Source organism: Chionomys nivalis, chromosome 13, assembly GCF_950005125.1.
Source record: "Chionomys nivalis chromosome 13, mChiNiv1.1, whole genome shotgun sequence".
Taxonomy (NCBI): domain Eukaryota; kingdom Metazoa; phylum Chordata; class Mammalia; order Rodentia; family Cricetidae; genus Chionomys; species Chionomys nivalis.
In genome coordinates, this window is record NC_080098.1 from 12,297,143 (window position 1) to 12,312,394 (window position 15,252).

Genomic DNA, 15,252 nt, shown 5'->3' on the forward strand with positions numbered 1-15,252 from the left:
CTAGTCTGTGTGAGGCCTCAGGCTCCCACACAACCACGGGGGGGGGGGGGGGGGGGGGGGGAATCGGGTTTGTTGTTTTGTTTTGTTTTTTTAATCAATGTAAGGGTCTGTTTACGGTCTTTCTGTCCTTTCCTATTAGCCAACACATCAGTGTGTTTACATCAATACTGTAACATCTGCATCTCTGGAGGTGGAATCTGCCAGCATTGGGGCTGTCACTGTGGATCTTCACACTCCCCAAGAAACCAGAGGAAAGCCTCCCTCCCTCCTTCCCTCTCCTTTTCCTCTCTCCACTGCTTTAAGAACTTTCATCATGCCCCTGTACAGAGCCTTTTTGTCCCCACCCCAGCACCACCATTTGCCTAAGTTCAATTCATCATCAAGAAAGATCATGGGCTAATTTTATATGCCTGGCCATATGGTCCTAATCTGAACTCATTTAATATTTACCCTTAATTTTGGGTACTAGCCGGGCGGTGGTGGCGCACGCCTTTAATACCAGCACTCGGCAGGCAGAGGCAGGCAGATCTCTGGGAGTTCGAGGCCAGCCTGATCTACAAGAGCTAGTTCCGGGACGGGCACCAGAGAAACCCTGTCTCGAAAAACAAAAAAAAACAAAAAACAAAAAAAACAAACAAAAAAAAATTTGGGTACTAGACAGCTTAGACTCTTAAATGCCTGACCAACCCTGCTTCTCCTGCTGTATTTACAAACAGATCCTTTAGTTCTGCTGAGAGTGACAATGTGCTCACTCTCTTGCTCACGGTGACCACGTGACATGTTTCTGGAAAAGAACAGAAGCACCACTCCTGGGAGGCGGCTAGGAGAGCCAGTTAGAGAGCGACTGACTCTGCACAGCTATTTCTGCCTTTCCTTCTCTTGCTGATTGGGGATTAGTTGTAATGGCTGGAGCACTAACAATTTTCTGGTATGCATGGAGTCTGAGTGTCATGGACTGTGGAGGCAACAGTCAAGCCCTGAGCTGTGTGCATTAAAATTTCCCATTGTATGAGAGGCAAACAAGTTCATGTTTTGTTTAAACTGTATTGTTTATGTTTCCGTGAGATGGATAGACTACTCTGCCGGTGCCTGGGTGTGGTTGTGAGAATCTTCACCAAAGGCCAAGCTCTTCAAGGTCAGCTCTCTGTGTTTCTCACACATCACTCTACAAACGATGTCCACAAGGGAAAAAAAATTAACACTAACTAAGCCCCTAAAAGAATAAGATGAAGTGTCCAACAAAATGATGATTAAACCCACAAAGGAATAAGACGAACTGACTGCCAACGTGGGATAGCAGATCAAAAGTCAGCAGAGTTTTCTCTACTTAAAACTATTTGGGCCTCGGTGGTGATGATATGGCGGTTCCTGCTTTTAATCCCAGCACTCGGGAGGCAGAGGCAGGCGGATCTCTGTGAGTTCGAGGCCAGCCTGGTCTACAGAGTTAGTTCCAGAATAGCTAGGGCTATTACACAGACAAACCCTGCCTCAAAATAAATAAATAAATAAATAATGAATGAATGAATAACTAAAATAAAAATGCTATTTGTGAAGGAATGATGAGGCGGCTCTGCTCTGAGCCATTCTCCTCAAAGGAAGTAGTCTGCTTTGATCTGACCACAACTCAATATTGATGGTCAGTTTGCTCTCATTGCAACCTGGAGATTTCCTGGAAACTACCCTCCTGGGGCACCTCTGATGGTCTCTGTGAAAGACTTGAACAAGCAGCTTGGTAGAAAAGCGTGACACATGCATTGGTTTCTGTTTTCAGCTATTTCCTTCGGCACAAGTCAGTCTCTGCGCTTGGATCAGTCGTCTGGAAAGATGATGCCAGTGAGGAGAGGAAGTAGACATTCAAATGATTTTAAATTCCCTGATGGTTGTTATTTTACAGCTTTTGATAACAAATGGAACAATGTGCTCTCTCGTGAACAAAGAGCTGCAATGTTGAAGATTAAGGTCATTTTAAGGCACTTTGCATATACGTACATCAGCCATACGTGAATGCCCAATAAAGTACAAAAAAGTGCTCATTCCAAACTGGAAAATCAATAGGCTAATAAACAGAGAGCCCTGTGATACACATTAACAAACAATACCTTTGCCAATATGCTGGGATCGCATTGATTTTTAATGTTTATTTCCCTAATTATTAACAGAATTAAGAGGACTCAGTGATCTTCTGCGTAGATGTTTGAATTTGTAAGGTGTTGGGTTCATTGATGGATAGTTTTATAATTTTTATGCCATGATATCATATTTATTCACCCTTGTGTATACTGTGTGTCATTTTCCAACTTAATTTTCCTTTCCCTCCCCTGCCCAGGCTTTTTTCTTTGGGTTTGTTAAAACAGAGTCTCACTATGCATCCCTGACTTGCCTGTAACTCGCTGTGTAGATTAGGCTGATCTCAAGTTTGAAGCATCCTCCTTTCTCTTGCCTCTGAGATTGTAAATGTGTGCTGATATGTGTAGTTTTAGCTTGGGTCTCTTTGCTGGGGCAGGGGTGTGCATGCAGGTGTAGGCATATGTGAGGTCCGGGACCAACTTAAGGTGCTGCTTCTCAAGGGCTGTCCTCTTTGTGTTGTAAAACTAGGGCTTGCTCTTTGGGATAGGGTGGCAGGCCAGCTAGCCCTCAGGAGGGCCTCCTGTATAGACCTCCTCAGTGCTGGGATTAGAAGCATGGGCCACAATGCCCAGATTTTAACATGATTACTAGGGATCAAATTCAGCTCTGCACACATGTGCAGTGACTATTTTGTTCAGCGAGCTATCTCTCTAGCCCCTAACTTACTTTTTTATTTGTTTGATTGGTTGGTTGATTATTCAAGACAGGATTTCTCTGTGTAACCCTGGCTGACCCGGCACTTACTCTGTAGACTAGGCTGGCCTCAAACTCACAGATCTGCCTGCCTCCAACTCTGAGTGCTGGGATTAAAGAAATGCACTACCAATGAACTCCAAATTAATTTTCTAACTCGACATTTTTTTTTTTTTTTTTTTTTTTTTTTTTTTTTGGTTTTTCAAGGCAGGGTTTCTCTGTGGTTTTGGAGCCTGTCCTGGAACTAGCTCTTGTAGACCAGGCTGGTCTCGAACTCACAGATCTAACTCGACATTTTATTTAAAATTTTTGTATCTATGGATTTTCAAGTCTATTTTTAATGATTCTTAATATAATAATGGTTTTCTCTTATTTTGTATTCAGAAGTTAAAACTTTATTCTACACAAAATTGATTTTCATGTGTAGAGTGAGATAGGAAATGATTTCGCCTTTTTCTATCTGGAGGCCATGTTTTTAGAACCCTTTACTACACATTCATGTATTAATCATTCATTAAATTGTCTTTTCTGTTTTATTGTCTAATGTCTATCACTGCCTTGTTGTACATTGTTTCTGTTCTATAATTTTATTTTAAGCCTTAGTATTTGATAAATATGATTCTTACTTTTTCAAAACTTTATTAGTTCTTGACTTATAAAGAGTCATTTACCATGTAAAATTTTGTAAGATAAAATAACTTGAGATATTGTCTGAAATTGCACTGAATTTGATATTAAGGTAGAGATCATTGCTATTTTGAATAAATTTTAATCATCAAAATAATAAATTAATGCAGAAAGGACTTCTGTAGTTTCTCATTCATTTATGTGTTCTCTATATTTCAGTTATTAGCCAGAAAAGATTCAGAACTCTTTTGTTAAGTTTATTGGTAAAAGCCTTGTAAGTTGTGTTGTTGTTGTGTGCGTTAACTTATGTGTTCCAATTTATCATGTTTGTTTATATGGAACTGAAGCATATTGGGATTTTCCCTGGTAGTCTCACCAAACTCTCCTTAACACTCAACAGTTTGTCTTAAAGCATTTCTTCAATTTTCTATAAAAACAATCTTATCATCTCATTACCTTATTTCCTTTCCTGTCCACTGCCTTTCATTTCTTACTGTACTGGCATGGACACGCAAGAAATGTTGACTAGAAATCGTGTTAGACAGGTTCCCTTGCTTTTGTAGCTGACAGGAGAGAAATACGTTTAACAACTCCCTGGCTCATGTATTTGTTGCAGGGCTCCCCTCCCCCCTGTTCTTCTTTTTAAATATTAGAGATATTGCCTGCTCCCTGTGGCTTGCTCAGCTTCGTTCTGACCAAATCCAGGACCACCAGCCCAGAGATGGCACCACCCACCATGGGCTGGACCGTCCCCTATCAATCACTAACTAAGGAAATGCCCTACAGCTGGGACTTATAGAGGCATTTTCTCAATTGAGGTTCCCTCCTTTCGATAATTCTTGCTTATGTCAAATCTAGATTTTCTGCTACTGTTAAACTCCCACTCAGTCTTCAGATCCACACTTTTGGGGCATTATATATGGATTGGTTTTACACATTTTTAGATTTCGTTTGCTAATATCTTTTTTGGGGTGGGGATTTTTACACTTATCCCCAAAATTGGGATGAGCCGAAAGTTTGCTGAGTTTTCACATACACTTTTTAGCCCCCTCAACTGTGCCTACAAGCCTTATGCACATTGCTCAAAATCAATGTGGTTATGTGTCATAATGGTGAGGAGGTCCTTTTGTCCACGTGTTGATTTTTTTGGTTAATGAATAAAGAAACTGCTTTGGACATATAGCAGGGCAGAGCTTAGGTAGGCAAGGAAGACAGAACTGAATGCTGGGAGAAAGAAGGACAGAGTCAGAGAGAAGTCATAGAGTTGCCACTGGAGTTAGACGTACTGAAACTTTGCTGGTAGGCCACAGCCTTGTGGTGATATACAGATTAATAGAAATGGGTTAAACTAAGATGTAAGAATTAACCAATAAGAAGTTAGAGCTAATGGGCCAAGCAGTAATTTAGTTAATACAGTTTCTGTGTGATTTCGGGTCTAAGCTAGCCTGGTGGCTGGGAACCAACAAGCAACCTCCTCCTGCAACATCATAATTTGGCGATCTAAGTATTGTTTGAATGTATAGCGATTTATTTGCAAATTAAGGAAGATGCTTTTTGAATAGATTGTTGGTGATTTTAATTATAAAGACATTAAAGAGTTAACAAAGCTAATTTTATTTATTTATTTATTTATTTATTTATTTATTTATTTATTTATTTATTTATTTTTGGTTTTCAAGACAGGGTTTCTCTGTGGTTTTGGTTCCTGTCCTGGAACTAGCTCTTGTAGACCAGGCTGGTATCAAACTCATAGAGATCCGCCTGCCTCTGCCTCCCAAGTGCTGGGATTAAAGGTGTGTGCCACCACCGCCCTGCTAACAAAGCTAATTTTAAATCAATTTAATTTCTAATCAATCTACCTGTTCTCCATCATGGTGCATTCCCAACTGAATTGTCCAAAGAAACAGGGCTTTCTCTCTTTAGATTTCAGTCTTTCAGAGATCCCTTTTCTTTTCTTCTTCTTCCTTTTTTCTTTAAGCTTTATTTATTTATTATGTAGACAGTGTTCTGGCATGTATGCCCACACATCAGAAGAGGGTACCAAATCTGGTTATAGATGGTTGTGAGTTACCACGTGTTTGCTGGGACCTCTGGAAGAGCAATCAGTGCTCTTAACCTCTGAGCCATCTCTCCAGCTCCCCCCTCCCCCCTTTGAATTGTCAATTGCTTTTTTGTTATAGGTTAGCTTTTTCTCTAGAAGACTGCCATCTTAATGCCTCTGAAGGCTGGCCACATTTTGGGAGAACTTGACTCTTTCCAGGGTACACTGGCTTGACTTTTGATCTTCTGGGTTACATCATGTCTGCCCCTTGAACTCCGCTACTTGTTTTGGTATTTTTCATTGAAATGTAAAGCCGTTCATTTGACCTCTGCTTTCTAAAGTTAATTTAAGATTTAAGTATTTTCTTTCCTTTTTTTTTTCCCTTTAAGGTAGGTTGTAGCACTATAGCCCAGGTAGGCTTTGAGTTTGAATAGTCCTGTCTTTGCCTATGGAGTGATCTAGGTTTTTTTTTGTTTTTGTTTTTGTTTTTTTTTTTTTTTGCTTGTTTGTTTTTTCTTTTCTTTTCTTCTCTTTTCTTTTCTTTTTTCTTCTCTTCTCTTCTCTTTTCTTTTCTCTTCTCTTCTCTTCTTTTCTTTTCTTTTCTTTTCTTTTCTTTTCTTTCCTTTTCTTTTCTTTATTCTTCAAGGGAGCCAGCACTCAAGAATAATCTCCAAAGCTGCATACCAACTCAGTAATGTCCGTATTAGTCTCTGCCTGTTTGCAGACTCACCAGCCTTCCTGGTAATGTTTGTCGTACAGCCTCAGGCTTCTCGGTGGTTCTTTGTCTTTAAAAGACCTTTCAAGGTGGTCTTTGAGACCACCCTGTGGCCCAGGAGAACTGCAACCCACAGGGAACCTAGAATCCACTCTAGTGGCGTTTTCTTTTCATCAGGTTAACTGAAATGTCTCTCAGAGAAAACATTACTTGCAGCTTGGAGCTCTGTCAGCAACTTCCCAAGCACAGTGGCCAATCTCTGCATATTTACAGGGGTGGTGGGCCTTCTTTCTCCAGATGGCTCACCACGACAAGCTAATCCCGCTTTGTGTTACTAGTAATTGAATTCTCCCCTGAGAAGGAAAGTGTATGAGACCCGTGAACATTTGATGTATGGGTATTTCTAAACAGCCTGACTTGGAAAAGATTAAAACAGCCCTGTATTCCCAATCCCTGGACCACTTTACCAGCAGGACAAAGGTTTTAATCTGCTCCAGGTGGCTAAACTCAGAAAGGCTTATATTCCTCAGCATCTTCAATTAATGCTAAGTGCAATCAGAGTTGGCAGGGTTCAGAGGGTTCTGGCACATTCAAAGGACAGGCATAGAATCTCCCTGCCAAGTCCTGGAGTCCTATCTTCAGAACTGCACTTTTCATAATCAAAAGCTACTATGATTAATGAGCTACAGGCAATGGGGAATCCCCACGTCTTTAAAAATCAGAACCATGGTGGAAAACCTAGGAGCAAATTATTACATAGCCTTGGGTTTCTTGACCTCAAATGCTTTGTGCATCTCTTTCTTTAAAGGCCTCTGCCACACAGTCAGCTACGGTCTGATTGCTCTGTGTTTCTTGTGAGTGGGAGCCCTGGGATCACTGCTGAGCTGCATCCGTGGGTGTGTTTGTTTTAATGTTGCTCAGAGGCTTGGAAGCTGGCCACATTTACAAGTAGGATACAGCTCTCAAGCGCTAGGGTCAGGAAATAATCACATAACTGACTTTGCCATTGCCTGCTTGATTGGCTTCTGGTTTGAGACAACAGGAAGTGAGAGGACAGTGGACATTGGGACACTCCTGCCACTTGGACACTTCCTTCAGCAAGTCACAAAACTGCCATTTACACCTCAGGGGGGTAAAATCAGAATTGAGAATTGTTTTCTGTCATCTGACTACTGTGGCCTGAATTCCATTAGAAAGAAGAAAACTCGCATTGCAAACAGATGGTTGAGAATCTAGCCTTGAGATTTGATGCCTCTTCAGAAATATCAACAAGGAAGATTTTTAAAAATTCTCTCTAGGGCCTATATATAATATAGGGTTTATAATAATTGCATTTTTGATGTAGGTGTAGCTTGGCTCTTGTGACTATCAAGAGGTCATTAGGGAATAAGAAAGCAGGGTGTATTTGTTTTCAGTTAAGTCAAAGAGGGTAAGTCCTGGATATTATTTTTTCTTTTCAATTTTACAAGTGACTAAGGTTGGTATTTAAATTAGGTTGCATGCATCATTGTAAAATGGCAGATTGACTTCACTGTGTGTTGTTTTAAAGGCTGGAGAAATGGAGTCAATTTTATTTTATCACACACATAACATAAAAGTCTTCATAATTACTTTATTTTATGAGACTCCCCATCAGCTGGGCATATTGTAAATATCACGTTCCACAGTTTATAGATGGAGAAAAACAGCCAGGTAGAGGCTGAGTTGCCCATGTTCCTGTTACAGCAGCAGTGACAGAAACACACTTGAGACAGTTTCTAAAGAAAACCTCCTTCTCCACAGAAGGAGCCTCAGAGCCCACCAGCTGCTTTTTAAGACGGATGCCCCAGGACTGGAGAAGGTTGCCCCATGGGGCGCTGCCATCCTTTTTGGAGCAGCTGGTGAAGTGTCCTGTTCTGTTGTCAAGAACATAATAACTTAGGGTGTTCCACTTAGCACAGCCCAAGGAAATGGATAATTCCTAAGTCTGTGCAAACACAAATCCAATGAACAGACGTCTCACCTGGTGTCACTGCCCCACTGCCCCCTTCCATATGACTCTTCCTGTGGTGTCTCCCGGGACTCCCCTCAATCACAAAACCCCGCTTGTGTCTGCAGGACCCATGACAGTTTCTCAGTCCTTCCGTCTAACCCCTTCAGATCGCTCTCCCACACTCATTGAGGAATTTGCACCCGACTTTTGGTTGTGATGTTTGGATGATTCAGAGTTCTTGTAAGGGATCTGCGACTCTGTCTGACTCCCGTGTTTAAGTTGTCCCCCTCGCCCTTCAGGAGACGACAAGGGCAGAAGTCAAGCACAAGCCAGTGTAAGTAAGTGACAGAACCCGAGGACCCCCTTTTCAGGCAGTCAAACTCCACTCATAGGATTGGAATCGCTTCCATGACTCGGGAAGGGGTGCGTGGGCTTAAAGATGTGTACGTGTGGCGAGGCAGAAGCTCCAAGCCTCTTGCTGAAACTGCTGGGTAAAAACATCCTAAAATTTCCTCTTGAGTACAAGATAGTAAATGGAAATTATTAATAACCCATTCGGACTAATTTAATCTGTATACATTATCATATATATGACTATTGAGTCTATGTGTGATTTAATGGGTTTAACAGTATTTGTTAGAACTTTTCCCACAGGAAGCCGGTCCCCTCAGGAAGCATTATGCTTGGCTCTGGGAATTATTTTCTATATCACTTCCATTCATCCTGTCTGGTTTTTTGTTGTTGTTGTTGTTGTTTCTCATTCTTCTATTTATTTATTTATTTACTTACTTACTTATTTGGATTACATTTTGGGGGCTTTAGTATTCCATTTTCTCTCTCTATTGACTTTCTAATTTATGCCTCAATTTTCATTTTTAACAGTTGCTCTAGTAATTGCCACCACATCCTTAACTTACCACAGCCTGTTATCCTCTCTCCACAGAAAACCCTCAGCTAGGACCCTGTGCTGAGCGGACTCCTGCCTTGTCCTACCGTTGTTAAAATCTTACCCCAGCAGAGACTGCAGCCTCGAAACGCAAAGCTTTATTTGTGTTTCCAGCCTTTAATTAACCTGTAAAGAAGTAAGAGCAGCAACAACAAAGTCATATACCTATGCTCCAGTCTGGGTTCTGCCTGTGTGAGAAGACACGTCGTATCTGGCTTGTTGCACTTAACATGATGCCCTCCAGTTCCATCCGTCGCCTGAAAGCATCCTTCCATTCTTTACAGCTGAAGAACCCTCCGTTGTGTGTATCGTCATTTTTTGTTTATCTATCCATCTGCTGCTGGACAGCTAGGAGGGCTCCTCATCTTCTCAATTCTAATCTTCAATTTTGACAGGTATTTCTACCAGTTAGGGAATTCTAGGTCAACCCCCTTTGTCCTTTGCCCAGCGGCACTTTAAACATGCCCTTCCATTGATTTCTGGCCTGTGCTGTGTCATCTGTCAAGTCAACAGTAATCATCACACTAATGTTTGGTTTTCAACATATTGACCACAACGTGTCCTGACATAGCTGTTATTGCATTTATTTTGTTTGAAATTTGTTATAAATTCTGAATCTATGAGTTGAAATGTTTTCACAAGTTTGAAATTTTTAGTCATTATTTTTCTGGCTACTCCCCCTTTTTTGAGACTCAAATTATATTTGTTCATTTCACTTTTCTAAGGTAGCAGTGAAAATATTTTCCAACATCTTTTAGTCCCTCCTCTGCCTCTTGAATATCTAGCTCATCTTTGCAATGTCCTTATTAGGTTGACTCTAATTACTAGGTTACTATCTTGTATGCAAATTCTGGAAACCACAGAAAGGTTTTCATATAGCAGTGAATCTGCAGATAGTAATATTTAACTCACAAGGAGGCATGTCTATGAAGCATGTTCCCATCTAGGTTACAAAGCCCAGCTAAATGTAGTTTGCATGCGACACGCTTATCTCCCTTCCATCTCTGTGCCTTTGCCCCCGAGTACTTTGTTCCTCTTTATTCAAAAGTGTTCTCAGAAGCCTGTCTCTTTCTCAGATAAGACCAAGGAATTCCTACTCCAACTCTCCAACGTTGGATCTGCAAAGCTTTGGATTCCTTCTCTCAATCAGAACAGCCTGTTCTCAAACGCATAGAAGGATGGTTACAGTCCATAGAAGCAGCTTCAGGAATGATAAAAGCGAAACTCTACTCTCAAGCGTACCTACACCACCAAGACAGGCATGTGGAACGACAGCCTTTTAAGGACTCAGTAATGGCATCCCCAGACAAGAGCGGATCAGACACTGTGACAAGTCTGTACATGTGCTATCGAGGACAGGGAAGACGGCACTCCCTCAGACATCAAAGTCAAACTCCTCATTTGAAATCTAGTCAAACAAAGGTTATTATAAAGGCTAATACTGTCCCTATATTCCCCTGCAACCTCAGTACACAGAGTTACACCCTCAACCCCAAAAAGCATGTTCATAAGGCAAAGGAGAGACCCGCTTCAGACTGTAGACGTTACTCAATGGGTAAAGACACTAATTGTGCGAGTCTGAAGATCTGAGTTCAATCTCTGGAACTCATGCAAACCCCAGTCAGATTGACGTGAATATGTAGTCCCAGCACCCCTGTAGCAAAATGGGAGGAAGGCGAAAGTGAAAGCTCACAGACAATCTAACAGGTAGTGCAGGAGCAATAGCGGAAACAAGATAGACCCTGCACCAGCAAGGTAAAAGGAGAGGGCCGACTCCGGAAAGCTGTCAGCTGACCTACTGCACATGTTCTCCATGGCATACCATGTGTGCGTGAGTGTGCGTGTGTGTGTGTGTGTGTGATGCTGAGCTAGCTCACTGGCCACTAATTGAAATCGCAAAGTTCTATAGTTATAAATAAGTCACACATACTAAATAAATAAGTAAGAATTGGGGGAAAAAAGGAGACTCACTTCCAGTTTCCTTGCTTCCTAAGAGATGACCCTGTGTGATAAGCCTTGTGAGTCAGAGAGCACTATGGGAAGGCAGAAGAGAACTGTAAATGGCTAGAAGGGTCTCATCTATTTTGTCTCAATTATATTTATGCATTCCATTCATTAATATGCAGTATATTGTTTTAAAAGCCTTTTTTTAATTAAAAATATTCCTTTTATGTTATAAAGGATGCATGCATTTTATTTAAAAGTTTCCATTTCACTGTTCTCAACAGCTGACTAAGCAGAGCATGGCGGGCTACCTTAATCACATTTCAGCTTCTTTCCCTACCTAGATCTGCCTTGGCTTCTAGATGCCTGACATGCAAACTGAAAAGCTAAATCTCCCAACCATCTCTCTACAAGCTGAGTTCATGTGGATCCTGCGGCCATCAACCCAGCACATCACCTATTTTCTTGCTTTTGTAAATATGTAATTGTTACTCAAATACCAGTGCTTACTACTCGATTCTTTATTATTTAGAACTTTATAGAACTTTATCGTTTCTGTTCGTGAGGTGGCTGAGCATGTGCAGTGCTTGCTGCACTAATGACCTGAGTTCAATCCTTGGCGCTCCGGTAAGGGCAGAGAAAATTGACTCCATAAGTTTCTCCTCTGATCTCCCCTCATGCACCGTAATACACATGCTCCACATACCACACACACAATCATCATAATCACAATTTTTAAAAAGAAAAAAATATGAATTCAAAAGTGTTCTCAGAAGCCTGTCTCTTTTTCAGACAAGACCAAGGATGTGGAGGGTACTGGATTATGAAAGTGTGGATCCTTACAATTGACTGTAGAATCAAAGACAGGACATGTGGCTCTCTGAATATCAACTTCCATCTCTGAAAGAAGAGCACTATATTTACTAATCTTCTGTCACTACAATAAATACTTAAAGTAATCATAAAGAGAAAAGATTTATTTTGGCTCATGGTTTAAAGGGGCCCGCTCTGTGTTTCACTGGCCCTATGGGTTTTGGTGTGTGGTGAAACAACCCATTATAACAAAAGCACTTGGCATGGCAAAACCATTCATTTCATGGTCAGGTTTCAAAAGAACCAAAGAAGAAGAGACCAGGGTCTTAGGCCCTGTCCCCAATGACTAGGAGACCTCTCAGTAGGTTCTTGTTCTTAAAAGTTCTGCCACCTCTCAAAACACCAAACCAACACATGGCCTATGGGAGCGACTCCAGATCCAATCTATATGCAGATACTAGCATCTATTTTCAGCTAAAGATGATGTTATACTGCTGCTGCATTCTTAAAAGCTTAAATAAGATCTGACCAAGTCTACAGCCAAGATTAACCACTGCAGCACGAAAACTATTTTTATTGGTATCTATATAAAATTGCATCATTAAAAATGTCCAGTTTATTAGACAAGCTCACATCTGGGTGGATATGTGCTAGAAGCTGCTTCTGTGGATGAGAATTTCTTGTCACCAAGTTCAGTGTGGCTTTGACAGAATTCAGCCTTTGTACTTTAAACCAGCATGATAAAGAATAAAACTAAGTGGCATACCACTTAGTGTCGGCTGCTGCGCTGGAAGTTGAGACAGGAGACTCGTGAGGTCAAGGTCCACCTGGATTATACAGGAAGACTGTAGCTAACTATCAAATAAAAAAGGCTGGGGTGTGAGCCAGCAATACACCACTCTCCTAGTGTTCATGGGGCCCTGGCGTCTCTCCTCAGCAACACAACAACAAACCACAAACAAGACAGAAAGAAAGACATGAAATAGGACCATACTTAGTTTCAATCCAGTTTTTGCAGGTTTGTCACATTAAATAGTAACAAAGAATTTTGGCCCTTCAGATGGGTTTATGAGGAGAATTATTTCCAAAAGCATCAGACACATAAAGGTCACAGGAACTAGTGTTTGAGCATTGGCTAACAAGCAATATACTGGTTAGTACTTTGATTCGCTGAAATTACGGCCACCGATTCATCCCCAGCATTTTCTCACAGCTTGTACTTACTTGTGCTTATGTGGACACTTGCATGCATGCCACAGTTCCTGTGTGGAGCTCCAGGACCAGCGGTAGCTGGTTCTCTCATCCCACTGTGTGGGTCCTGGACTCAAGTTTATAAGCCAGGCTTATGAAAAAGCGTCTTTACCAGCTAAGCCGTCTCCCTGGCCCTTCAGTGCTTTGTATATTCAAGAATAAGAAGTCTGCATCTGTAAAACTATGGATGTAGATCAGTGATATCATCAACATCATTGACCGTACTGGGTGAGTACCAAGGAATTTTTTTCAATATATTTTACTTTAATGTTTTCGAACAGAGTCTCACTATGTTTGTTGCACAGGCTGCTCCGCCTGCCTCAGCCTTCCAAGTAGCTGGGATTGCAGGCTTGCATCACCATGCTGGGCATGCTATGTTATGTCTGGTAGTTGATATAAGTGCATTATGTCACATTGACTGGAGTTTGTTAGGGCATCTCTTCAGGGAAAAGTTCCATGGTTTCCTTTCCTCTCTAGACCTGTGTCATTGAGCAAACTAAATTAGTAAGACAATTCACCCCTACGTAAGCCATTAATGAAGTGTCTCCGTTAGACATACATATTCATTAGCTAGTCCCTGAGGAACTCCTCATCAATCCTAGCACACAAAGGCCTGACACATCAAGACAGATGAAGTTTCTCTTTGGTCCAGGAGGTGCTGGCTTCCTGTATTGTAACACATGATGTCTGAGGAGCTTTCTTTTGTAAAGCTGAGAGGTGCTGTGGCTCCCAGACAATGGGCGACAAAGTCACCAAGGTCACATGACAAGAATGGAAACCTGGGAGGGTACTCTGAAAGGCGGTGCGTTTTCATCTTCCTCTAAGCTTCTGGGAACTCATCTTTCTAAAAGTTCTACTAAAAAGAAAGTAAGTATCTAGCCTTCATTGTGGTCCACATTCCAAGAAGTTTGAGACATGAAACATGTTCCAGAAAACTGAAACAATATTCAGGCTCATCTCCTGAAGAATTCCTAATCAGGTAGAATGTGTGTCAGAAAAGACTTCACAAACTCTGCCTTCCTTATCTACACGGTCATTAATTTATTCAGTTGTGCAAAATGGTGGGTTTTGTTGTTATGTTTTTGCACATGCATATAATATATTTTGAACTTAATTTCCCCATTTTCTCCAAGAAAATTGCATATGGACATTGCATGATATCTTTGTTAGAGTTTTAACAAGCCAGACTAAAATGCGGGGAGAGAACTATATAGAATTATGTGAGAATTCTGCTTGAATTCTCCAGAGTTGGAGGTACAAAGCATGTGGAGGCCAATGCTTCTTCTCTGTCTAGAGCATTCTGAAGAAGGAGGGTCCAGTGTGGTCCTCTGACCAAGGGAGTCTTGAACCGCGATAGTCACCTACGAGAAAGTAAGATACACCTCCGCCCCAACTAACTTCTGTGAGCTCTTTGGAGAGGAGGATGGCATGTCTTATATTTTCCATGAGTCCACATGAAGGAGTGTGGATTCTAGAAGAAGGTAGAAGCTACGAGGTTACCCAAGACCAACAAGCAAATGAGTGTGCTGTTGGAAAAAACAAAAACAAAAACAGTAGGCAGTGTGGGTTCCTGGTGAGGCTATGGGGAGATATCACCCTTGGTCTAGGAGTGAATTCTGTTGACAGATTGGCACAAAGCCCAATACCATGCAGAGAAAAGATACAGTCTACCACATCAAGACTAAAATATCAGACTAGGTCACCAGTGCTAGAGCAAGCCAAGGCATGCCAGAGCGCTTCGTGCTGAATTCTCTAAAGCAAAGGTCAGCTCCATCCCACAACAGGTAGTGATGTTTGTTCCCTTGCCAAAGCCCTAACAAAATGCCTGAGGTTGGACACCTTGTAAAGAAGACTATTATGTAATTCACAGTTTGGAAGGTCGAAAGCTCAAACTGTATGGCATTGGCAAGAAACCCTTCCAATTGTCAAGTTGTGGAGAATGTCTTCACCATGGGACAGTGAGAAATAGAAACCTTCCTTTAGATTTAGAGAAAGAGAAAGAGAACAGGAAGCACAAGAGTGGGGGGGGCAATCTTAGAGTTTCATAGCAACCTCAGGAGACCTAGGCTCCAACATAACTTAATCCCCTCTGAGAGCAGTGTTCCCAGTGACCCAACCACCTC